Source organism: Bubalus kerabau, chromosome 6, assembly GCF_029407905.1.
Source record: "Bubalus kerabau isolate K-KA32 ecotype Philippines breed swamp buffalo chromosome 6, PCC_UOA_SB_1v2, whole genome shotgun sequence".
In the NCBI taxonomy this organism is placed as follows: domain Eukaryota; kingdom Metazoa; phylum Chordata; class Mammalia; order Artiodactyla; family Bovidae; genus Bubalus; species Bubalus kerabau.
In genome coordinates this window covers 97847211-97859926 of record NC_073629.1, presented here as the reverse complement: position 1 = coordinate 97859926, position 12716 = coordinate 97847211, and the positions used below count along the sequence as shown (strand labels likewise).

Below are 12716 nucleotides of genomic sequence, written 5' to 3'. Positions count from 1 at the left end.
ATTCATGGGGTCGCAAAGAGTTGGACACGACTGAGAGACTGATCTGATCTGATCTGAAGCTGGAGAAAAAAAATCAGCTTATGCAGCTTACTATCCTCACTATCAAAAAACAAACAAACAAACAACTCAATCAAGAAATGGCAGAAGCTCTAAATAGATATCTCTCCAAAGAAGATATACAGGTGGTCAACAGACACATGAAAAGATGCTCAACAACACTAATTATTAAAGAAATGCAAATCAAAACTACAAGGAGGCATCACCTCACACCGATCAGAATGGCCATCATAAGAAAGTCTACAAACAATAAATGTTGGAGAGGGTATGGCGAAAAGGGAACCCTCTTATACTGTTGGTGGGAAGGTAAATTGATACAGCCACTATGGAAAACAGTACAGAGGTTCCTTGAAAAACTAAAACTAAAACTACCATATGATCAGCAATCCCACTCCTGGGCAAGTACCTAGAGAAAATCATAACTGAAAAAGCTACTTGCACCCCTCAGTGCTCACTGCAGCACTATTTACAGCAGCCAGGACATGGAAGCAACCTACATGTCCATCAGCAGAGGAATGCATAGAGAAGATGTGGTGCATATATACAGTGGAATATTAACTCCTTATTGCCAAATTCAGACTGAAATTGAAGAAAGTGGAGAAAACCACTAGACCATTCAGGTATGACCTAAATCATATCCCTTACGATTATACAGTGGAAGTGAGAAATAGATTCAAGGCACTAGATCTGATAGACAGAGTGCCTGATGAACTATGGACAGGGGTTCGTGACACTGTACAGGAGACAGGAATCAAGACCATCCTCAAGAAAAAGAATGCAAAAAAGCAAAATAGCTGTCCGAGGAGGCCTTACAAATAGCTGTGAAAAGAAGAGAAGTGAAAAGCAAAGGAGGAAAGGAAAGATATACCCATTTGAATGCAGAGTTCCAGAGAATAGCAAGGAGAGTTAAGAAAGCATTCCTCAATGATCAATGCAAAGAAATAGAGGAAAACAATAGAATGGGAAAGACTAGAGATCTCTTCAAGAAAATTAGAGATACCAAGGGAACATTTCATGCAAAGACGGGCTCAATAAAGGACAGAAATGGTATGGACCTAACAGAAGCAGAAGATATTAAGAAGAGGTGGCAAGAATACACAGAAGAACTGTACAAAAAAGAGCTTCACGACCCAAATAATCATGATGGTGTGAGCACTCACCTAGAGCCAGACATCCTGGAATGTGAAGTCAAGTGGCCTTATGAAGCATCACTATGAACAAAGCTAGTGGAGGTGATGGGATTCCAGTTGAGCTATTTCAAATCCCAAAAGATGATGCTGTGAAAGTGGTGCACTCTATATGTCAGCAAATTTGGAAAACTCAGCAGTGGCCACAGGACTGGAAAAGGTCAGTTCTCATTCCAATCTCAAAGAGAGGCAATGCCAAAGAATGCTCAAATTACCACACAATTGCACTCATCTCACACACTAGTAAAGTAATGCGAAAAATTCTCCAAGCTAGGCTTCAGCAATACGTGAACTGTGAACTTCCTGATGTTCAAGCTGGTTTTAGAAAACGCAGAGAGATCAAATTGCCAACATCCGCTGGATCATGGAAAAAGCAAGGGAGTTCCAGAAAAGCATCTATTTCTGCTTTATTGACTATGCCAAAGCCTTTGACTGTGGATCACAATAATCCGTGGAAAATTCTGAAAGAGATGGGAATACCAGACCACCTGACCTGCCTCTTGAGAAACCTGTATGTAGGTCAGGAAGCAACAGTCAGAACTGGACATGGAACAACAGACTGGTTCCAAATAGGAAAATGAGTACGTCAAAGCTGTATATTGTCACCCTGCTTATTTAACTTATATGCAGAGTACATCATAAGAAATGCTGGACTGGAAGAAACACAAGCTGGAATCAAGATTGCCGGGAGAAATATCAATAACCTCAGATATGCAGATGACACCACTCTTACGGCAGAAAGTGAAGAACTAAAGAACCTCTTGATGAAAGTGAAAGAGGAGAGTGAAAAAGTTGGCTTAAAGCTCAACATTCAGAAAACTAAGATCATGGCATCCAGTCCCATCACTTCATGGCAAACGGATGGGGAAACAGTGGAAACAGTGGATGACTATTTTTCTGGGGCTCCAAAATCACTGCAGATGGTGACTGCAGCCATGAAATTAAAAGACACTTACTCCTTGGAAGGAAAGTTATGACCAACCTAGACAGCATATTAAAAAGCAGAGACATTACTTTGTCAACAAAGGTCCATCTAGTCAAGGCTATGGTTATTTCAGTGGTCATGTATGGATGTGCGAGTTGGAACATAAAGAAAGCTGAGCGCCAAAGAATTGATGCTTTTGAATTGTGGTGTTGGAGAAGACTCTTGAGAGTCCCTTGGACTGCAAGGAGATCCAATCAGTCCATCCTAAAGGAAATCAGTCCTGGATGTTCATTGGTAGGACTAATGTTGAAGCTGAAACTCCAATACTTTGGCTACCTGATGCGAAGAGCTGACTCATTTGAAAAGACCCTGATGCTGGGAAAGATTGAGGGCAGGAGGAGAAGGGGACGACAGAGTACGAGATGGTTGTATTCCATCACCGACTCAATGGACATGGGTTTGGGTGGACTCCGGGAGTTGGTGATGGACAGGGAGGCCTGGTGTGCTGCAGTTCATGGGGTCGCAAAGAGTAGGACGCGACTGAGCAAATGAACTGATTACCTCAGTCATAAAAAGGAACAAAATTGTACCATTTGCAGAGATGTAGATAGACCTAGAGACTGTCATGGAGAGTGAAGTAAGTCAGAAAAAGAAAAACAAATATCATATATTAACGCATATATGTGAAATCTAGAAAAAATGGCCTAGATGAACCTACTTGCAAAGCAGAAATAGAGACATAGACATAGAGAACAAATGTATGGCTACCAAGAGGGTAAGGGGGGAAGTGGGATGAACTGAGAGACTGGGATGGACATATATACACTATTATGTACAGAACAGATAAGTAATGAAAGCTGACTATAAAACACAGAGAACTCTATTTGGTGCTCTGTGGTGACCTAAATAGGAAGGAAACCCCAAAAAGACAGGATACATGTATGTATAAAGCTGACTCACTTTGCTGTACAGCAGAAACTAAGACAACATTGTAATGAATGTGAAAGTGTTAGTTGCTCAGTCCTGTCTGGCTCTGTGTGAACCCATGGACTGTAGCCTCCCAGGCTGCTCTGTCAATGGAATTCTCCAGACAAGAATACTGGAGTGGGTTGCCATTGCCTTCTCCGGGGCATCTGCCTGACCCAGGGATCAAACCTGGGTCTTCTGCACTGCAAGCAGATTCTTTACCATCTGAGCCACTAGGGACAGCCAATGAAATAAAAAGTAAAATAAATAAAATGTAAAAAATCTAAATACTGCACTAGACTTTCCAAATATCATTTTATTTAATTCCCAAGACTGTCCTCTGAGGTACACTTTATATTATATAAATATATGTTTTGTGAATGAAAGAACTGGATCTGAGCTACGAAAAGTGCCTTTCTCAAGGTCACAAAGACTTTGAGGTCAGTCTGACACCAAATCCCAATTGCTATTCCATGCTGCCTCTTTTACATGAAGCAGGGGCAAGTGCTGCGTTTCTAGTCCTCAGGCCCACACACTCCAGGAACATGGAAGCTCACAGCAGTTATTTTATTATGTATTTTTAAATGATTTTCTTCTTCATAAGGAGAACATTAGTATTCTACACATGAAGAAAATATTTGATTTTTATTTATCATTCTTTCTCTATTTATGTTTCGGTGCCAGAGATAAACAGTATTCCAGGGGTGATTTTCTCTGAATACCAGCTGTGGGAGATGAGAAAACCTTGTTGATGATCACCAAAGCTGTCAGATTTACCTTAATAATCCAAACGTATTACTCAGAGACTTGCCAATAACCTTCTGACAAAAAAGAATGAATTATTTATTAAATATTGGGTAGCAGTATTTCATCATAGCTAAAAGGAACCCTGTGGGGGAGTTATTGATAACATCATGAGCCCCAGTTTCCTTAGGGCCCCCTTTGCCTGTGCTGTCCGCTCTACCCTGTTTCTGGCATCTTTCCTGGTATTTCGCTCACTGACTTGCCATTGTCCGTTTACTCACCTGTTTCCCCAGTAGACTTGAAGCTTCCACCAACAGGAGCTCCTTCATGTCTGTGTTTCTAAACTGGCACAGAGCCTAGCTACAAGCTTCTGCTTAGTAAACATGTGAAGAATGAGTAAATGAATGAGTGACTATAACCTTACTCTTTTCCCTTAAAAGGATTTGTTAAATGTACAATCAGTGACGATATAACTTATAAATCTCTATGAAACCTTTCATGCAAATTGCCAAATCAGCAGAAAATTCATCATTACAACATGTTGGGATTGTTGATTCAGGAAATGTGATACCCAAACCCTGATGTAGTCTCCGATCTTTATTAGACAAGTATTCTAGTTAATTAATATGGGGTCAACTTTTAAGTAAACTTTCTCTAAACTCTGCCATTGGTCCTCAAATCTCAATTACCCATGCAGAGTCTGTACCCCTTTCACTCAAAATGGCTTCTACTATATCTGTCGGCCAAGAATACATGTCTTTGGCCCACATGACCAACTGGGAAGAAAGATGGACTGAGAGCAAGGCCTGGGCCTGGAGTGACCTGAGAATATGACCCGAGTACCACCAGAATGATGTCTCACAGGTACTTCAAAATCCATGTCAACTGAAGTCATGAGTTTTACCAAAGCTTGCTCCTCCCCTTAGTGACCTGTCTTTAGCTCAGGGTATGGCATCACTAGTCTCTTGATTACTCAGATTAGAAACCTAGGTGTCATTCTAGAATTCCCTCCACTATTTAGCTCTCTCCCTGGTATCCTATCATAAATAGATCTTAAAATGTCTGCTTCTCCATTCCTACAGCTACTATCTCAGTTAAAGACTACATAATTTCTCATGTCGATTACTGCAATAATCTACTGCCTGAAGTCTCTGCCTCCAGTAATCTCCACAGTAAATTCAGAGGTATCTTTCTAAGATGCAAAACTGACCATGTCATTCTCCTGCCAAAATCCTTTGGAAGCATATTTTTCTCAGTAGCTACCTTGAATTGGTGTCCTCAGTGGCTTTTGCTCTCATCAGTCCTCAACGATGTTCCAGCCATCTTGAACTGCTTTGACTTTCTCCAGTATTCCTGATAGTTTCAGGCCTCTGGAGTCTTAAACCAGCCTGGAACACTCTTTCACAGGTCTTTGTCTGACTAACTTCTGTTTACCTTTCAAGTCTTGGCATAACTGTCATTTTCTATGGGAAGTCTTCATAAGATAACTGATCCAGCTGGATATTAGCTCCAAGAGAATGAGGCTATGTCTTCCTCAGTGCCTGGCATGGTGCCCTATACATATTGTATTGCATGATTGTTGAATGAATGAAAAAAATGAGAATAATGGGAGGAAGGAAACTGATACTAAATACTGATGGACAGGGAGGCCTGGCGTGCTGCGGTTCATGGGGTCGCTAAGAGTCGGACACGACTGAGCGACTGAACTGAACTGAACTTAAATACTGATTATGTGACCAGGCACTGTCTAGGCTCTATCTCATTAAAGTCATTTAGTCCTCATGACAGCACTGATGTGTAAAACATCACAGTTGTCATTTTTCAGACGGAGAAATGGAGACTCAGAGAAGTTGAATAACTTACTTAAGGTCATAGAGCTGGCAAAGGCATAGCGAGGACTGATTCCAAAATCTGTATCTTTCTATTATTCCATATGCCTAGCATGGAGCTCGTAGCATATGAGATAATCAAAAACTATTGTTAAGTGAATGAATAAATGAATATAGGGAGATCATAGTTGCAAATAATATAATTCATTTCAGGATGAATACATATACCTTCTCTGTGGATGGTAGACTGCAGCCATGAAATTAGAAAATGATTGCTTCTTGGAAGGAAAACAATGACAAATCTAGACAGTGTATTAAAAAGCAAAGACATCACTTTGCAGACCAAGATCCATATAGTCAAGGCTATATATGGTCTTTCCAGTAGTCATGTATGGATGTGAGAGTTGGGCCGTAAAGAAGGCTGAGCACCAAAAAATTGATGCTTTTGAACTATGGTGCTGGAGAATACTCTTGAGAGTCCCTTGGACAGCAAGGAGATCAAACCAGTCAATCCTAAAGGAAATCAACCCTGAATATTCATTGGAAGGACTGATGCTGAAGCTGAAGCTCAAATACTCTGGCCACCTGATGTGACGAGAAAACTCATTGGAAAAGACCCTCATGCTAGGAAAGATTGAAGGCAGAAGAAGAGGGTGACAGAGTATGAGAATCATTGAATGGCATCACTGATTCAATGGACATGAACTTGAACAAAGTCTGGGAAATGGTGAGGGACAGGGACTTGAATGCTGCAGTCCATGGGGTCACAACTTGGCAACTGAACAACAACAAGAACAACAATGCCTATCTTTGTCCAATGGGTCTAGGGATGATTTATCATCCTATCTTCTTGCATTTTGCAATAAAGGCCACTGAGGAAATATTACTGTCCCTACTTGATAGTTGAGACAGACAGATGAGAAATCTGAGACACAGCTAAGACCCCCCAGTTAGGTTAGTGTGACCAATCAGGGACCTGCACACAGATCTGACAAAGAAATAGAGACCTTGGAGAGAACCAGGGCTATAGTCACTGGTAGGAAATGGGATTTGAGGCAGAGAAGTTCAGGTAGTGTGTGCTCTGGCACAGAGACAGGCAGGACCTAACTGTAACAGTCAGATAATAAGTTAAAGGTAGAGGCTTGGGAAAGGAGTGGGAGGAAGGCAAAGCTCACCTATGGCTCCAAAGACCTTTGCAGTTCTCCCTCAGATGTGCGTGACTGAGTCCAAGCCCATTAGACTTCCCAAATCCATCACGTCTAGCTGTCATCATTTCTTACCTAGTCAATTTTAACAGATTTCTCACTGGTCTCACCCCTCCTGACTTGCTGCTGGCAGTCCAGACTCTGCACTGCAATCAGACTGATTCTTCCATTAGGAAATCTCTACCATGTTATTTCTCTATTTTATTTCTTTATTATTTCTTCATTCATCTGGAGGATGAAATCAAAACTTCTTAACATGGCATTCAAGTCTTCTAGGCTATCTCCTATCACCTTCACATTTCTAAGGATATCGCCCATTCTCCCCATGTCCCACACCCAATAAATATTTTATCACACGCTGAATATGCTGGGGCTTTTGGTACCTCGGTACATGATGTTGACCTTTTCTGATCCTGATGAAGTCTTGGGCATCCTTCAGTTCAGTTCAGTTCAGTTCAGCCGCTCAGTCATGTCCGACTATTTGCGACCCCATAAATTGCAGCACGCTAGGCCTCCCTGTCCATCACCAACTCCCGGAGTTCACTCAAACTCACGTCCATTGAGTCGGTGATGCCATCCAACCATCTCATCCTCTGTCGTCCCCTTCTCCTCCTGCCCCCAATCCCTCCCAGCATCAGAGTCTTTTCCAATGAGTCAACTCTTCGCATGAGGTGGCCAAAGTACTGGAGTTTCAGCTTTAGCATCATTCCTTCTAAAGAAATCCCAGGACTGATTTCCTTTAGAATGGACTGGTTGGATCTCCTTGCAGTCCAAGGGACTCTCAAGAGTCTTCTCCAACATCACAGTTCAAAAGCATCAATTCTTCAGCACTCAGCTTTCTTCCCAGTCCAACTCTCACATCCATACATGACCACAGGAAAAACCATAGCCTTGACTAGATGGACCTTTGTTGGCAAAGTAATGTCTCTGCTTTTGAATATGCTATCTAGGTTGGTCATAACTTTCCTTCCAAGGAGTAAGTGTCTTTTAATTTCATGGCTGCAATCACCATCTACAGTGATTTTGGAGCCCCAAAAAATAGTCTGACACTGTTTCCACTGTTTCCCCATCTATTTCCCATGAAGTGATGGGACCAGATGCCATGATCTTTGTTTTCTAAATGTTGGGCTTTAAGCCAACTTTTTCACTCTCCTCTTTCACTTTCATTCTTCAAGCCCAGCTCAAATACCATTCACTCTGTGAAAGTTTTGGCCCTTCTAACACTATGAGGACAGTTAACTGCATCTGTATTTCTGCTTCTGGAGCACTCCTCACATGGCTCTGCAATAGTAAACTGTTGTCCTGTTTCTTTCTCCTGTCCCCATCTCAGGCCCTGGAATGGGCATTCCTTCATTTAGCAGTTTATTACAGGTTATGATAAAGCATTCAGACGAATATCCAGTGGAAGGGATACATGGAGGGTACATGCTTTCTGCAGACCCACACCTTTGCCCAAATCTCCCTGTGTTCGCTAACCCATAAGTATGTTCCCTAGACCGTTAAAAACATCATGAGAACGTGTTAGAAATGCAGATTCCTAGGCTGTTCCCCAGATCTGCTAAATTGGAAACACAGAGAGTGGGATCCAGTCCCGAGGTGATTCTGATACATAGTAAAGCTTGATAACTGGTGCACTAAACAAAGGGTTAAAGGAATCAAAGAGGAATTCTGCGTGGGAAAAATCAGGAAAGACTTCCCAGGGGAGGAAGCATTTGGATTGGGCCTGATAGAGGTTAAGATTTAGATACAAAGAAATAGAAGGAAACCTCTTTTCTGAGAGAGAAAATTGCAAGAAGGAAGTCAAGAAGCTAGAGAATTCCAGTGCAAGATCAGGCAATGTGTTGGGCCCTGTTGCCTGAAGTCTAGAAAGAGCGAAGAAAAGTAAGATAAGATCAGCCTGTTAACTAAGCGGCCTCTCCCACCAGCCCATACACCCCTCCAGAGGAAGGAGGCGAGGACTGTGTTTGACTTAGCTTTGTGTCTGAAAGCTGACTCAGAGCAAGGGCTTGGTGAATGTTCTAAGAATGACTGATTGAGGACAGCTCAAATAAAGACTATTAGAGAAATAGGTTTTCTGTGAGACCAGCCATATCATGCTTCTGCTCCTGAAAAGGCAAGAGCAGAGAAAATGGTTCCTCGGCAGCGAGAGCAGAAACTTTCCCATCTGGCTCCATCTAGTGTCTTAATGGGCAGATTTCTAGTCTAGGACACCTCTAGCAAGCAAATAGCCTCTGAACGTTATGCTGTAGGCACCTGGGTGGCAGGGAGGCGGGGCAGCCAGGGCCTGGCTTTAAATTGAAAACAACTTTAAGTCTGAGCTTTCTTGATTTTTTTTCATTTGGTTATTCCATTTAATTTTCCTGTGGTTTTGGTGTATCTGTATGTGAGAGAGAGAGAAAAAGAGGAGGAAAGGAAGAGAAATCTTTTGCATGTGCTGAATTCCAAAGACTCTGCATCCAGAATCTTTGAGTTCCCTTATCAGGGCGTGTGTGATGCATTTTGGCCATGTTCTATAACCTCCACCAGGGGGTATCCCAGACTCTAACAAAGCAGCATGCAAGCCTTGGACTTGGGAGGGGGTAATTTTTCTTTAAAAGTGGTCAATAAATTACTGTCAATGCCTTTGATAAGGATAAAAAGAATGCTGTTATTCTTTCTAAGGAATATATTTCTAAGAAATTATTTCTAAGGAAATAATGACAGATGCAAACATATGTATGGGTATTCATTAAACTGTAATAGTAAAAAATTGAAAATTACCTAAATATGGAATAAGAAGAAGTAATTAAATAAGCTATTCACATACATGCTATGGATTATGAAGTTCTTAAAACACATTTTTTGAAGAATATTTAAAATGTAGGAAATGACCACAATATTTCATTGGGTAAAAAAAGACAAATGCAGTATGATACCCATTTTTATTAAAAATGCACAAAAGCACAAAGAAAAAATTTGGCAAGAAGTACAGTGACATGTTGACTTACGGAATTAGGAGCAATGTAAATTTAATTATTCTTTTATATATTCTCTATAATGAGGATATTTACAGTTTAAACGTGGCATTAAATTAAGAATTGGACAGTAGCATGAAAAGAAGGAAACTTAGAAAATGAAAAGGGAAATATTAATCAAATGGGAACATTTAATCAAATAAAAAGAATACAGTTGTAGTGATTTGTAAAAATATATTTTGCCAATATTATCTAGTACAACCCAGGCCCCATTATTATTGATGACTAAGAGGTTACGTTTGGTGTTTCAACAAACTACTTCCTATTTTTAAAAGCATTAAATACAATTAACACGTTAAACAATGTACTTTTCATGAGCTAAATGCCACGTATGAGACAACAGATATATAGGCAAGTTGAAAATTTTAACTGAGTCCAAGGCAGAAGATCATATATCCTTGATATTGTCCATTCTGAATGAGCCTTCTATGAACAAAATTATTTGTGTAATAATAGCTATGCTCCCCCATATATTTTCATATCAATCTCACAAAAATCCCATGATCAAATCCTGATTGACAGATATGTATACTATTCCTTAAACACTGTTTCTCAGAAGTGGCAGCTAAGGTAAGATTTTCTGGTATTTCTTCTGCACCTAGCACTGAGCTAGACATTGTGCCTGTTCTCTCACATATTTATATCAACAAATCTTGGCAGAAATCTATATGTGCTATTAGCCTTGCTTTGCAAAGGAGAGCATCTGGGCTCACAGAGGGGAAATGACTTCCCCAAAGTCATACAGGTAGCATACAAGCATTAGTGCCTGGTATCAAGCCGAGATCTGTCCCCTTGCAAGTCCAAGCACTTCCCACCATATTTTCATTTCCCAAAGGGGTCACCTCCAGGGGAGAATTAAAAGGATGGAGGAGGAGATGCAATGTCTGAAGCTCTCAGAAGGCACCACTGTGGTCTGACTCCTGCTCTGCACTCCAGTGACCTTGAGCTTGAAAGGGACAAAGGATCGGACTCCCCTGATGCTCTGTGATGAGTCAAGAGGAAAGTCAGCTCTCAGGGAAACAGCTGGCCTTTCTCCAGCAGCCGGGCCTGAGAGATAAACAGATCAATGCAGACACTCATCTCCACCTAATGAGCTAATGGCACAGCCAGGGTACTGCCTTATTGGATTGCTGGTCATGCTGAAAGGGTCCAGAGTTAAGCAGGCCTACTGTGGGGGTGGAGGACTCACTCCCCACCCCCTGGTGAAGCCTGGCTCCTTTGTATGAATGCTAGGCGTGATTTGTTCCCTTCGTTTTTGTTCATTGTTTTGTTCATGTTTGTTTTTCCTCACTCCCCTAGGAATGTGTTGAGATTTGATGAAATGATGTCAATGACCTTTCTGCTCTGTAGACAGAGTGCCACAGATGAAGGAAATATTGTCCTCCCAGGAGGCAGACCAGTGTGTTGCGAAGAATCCCCTCCGGCATTAGCACAGCGGCATTCTGATCCCCACAGTGATTTGACGTGGTATTTGGGCACACTTCTGCCCCTCTCTGATGTCAGTTTTCCACGTGAACCATGAAAGCATAGGAGTGAAAGTCACTCAGTCATGTCTGACTCTTTGCAACCCACGGACTATACAGTCCATAGACTCTTCCAGGCCAGAATACTGGAGTTGGGTAGCCTTTCTCTTCTCTAGGGGATCTTTCCAACCCAGGGATTGAACCCAGGTTGCAGGTGGATTCTTTACCAGCTGAGCCACAAGAGAAGCCCAATAATACTGGAGTGGGTAGCCTATCCTTTCTCCAGTGGATCTTTCTGACCCAGGAATTGAACAGGGGTCTCCTGCATTCCAGGCAGATTCTTTACCAACTGAGCTACCAGGGAAGAAGCATAGGAGGGACTAGAGTAAAAGGTGTTTCTGTACCAGGTAGCATGTTATGAACCCAAGTAGCTCACCTGACACTGACAATTACATTAAGCTACAAGTATGTAATCCTGCTGGTCTCTATAAACCCAGACAATGGTTAACTATAAGTAATGATAATTCTAATAATAACTACAAATGAATGTTTATTGAACATTCTACTTTTCACTCAGAGATAATCACCATCACTCATCACTAGCATCAAACTCTTGCTCTCTCTTCTTGAGCTGTCTCTCTCTGAATTTCTTTCTTGACTTTTCTTAGTACCCTCAGCTATATTTCCTCCGGTCTTTTGCAGTGGGCATGAAGCAGGCAGCCCCCTCCAGAGGCAACCAGAGCATCTCACTGAGCCAGGTCTCAGGTTGCCCCTGCCTCGCACTAATTTATTAGCTCCTGCACTAGTCTATCACCAGCGTACACAGGCTTCTGGGTTTATAAATACACCAAATGGCCATTACTTAATGGCACCTGACTGAGGCCCTCCTTAGGAGCCAGGGAATGCTCCCAGGGTTGGAGGCACAGGCAGAAATCTCCCCCAGAGCTCACTCCTGAACATTCAGGTTCCTGAAGGGCGACTCATGGCTTGCTGCATGGCCACAAGAAGAGTAAGGAGCTGGACAGTCTCCAAACTAGAAGGGTGCCAGAGAGGCCACCATCCTCAACCCATGACTGGAGAACATAAACTGACATCACAGAGGCATTCTTTGAGTTTGTTAAAAATAGAACCTTTATATATGTCCTCCTCTGAGGAGTCTTCAGAGGGATTTTGGCTTAAAACTACCTTAAGGGTTCAACTACCTCAGTGGTTTACAAATTTTTACAACTCCGGAATTCTTTGTACGTAAGAAATTACATTCAAAAGCCATAGAATCAAACAGATGCAGATATTGTTACAGCTTCCTGGAGCACAGTTTGAAAATTA

At 41.8% G+C, this 12716-nt stretch overlaps 1 protein-coding gene across 1 annotated transcript in view; it reads right to left on the bottom strand.

Annotated features, from left to right (window-relative positions):
* AGBL4 (AGBL carboxypeptidase 4) overlaps positions 1-12716 on the bottom strand; it is a 1384238-nt gene that overhangs the window by 420150 nt on the left and 951372 nt on the right. The window lies entirely within an intron of this gene.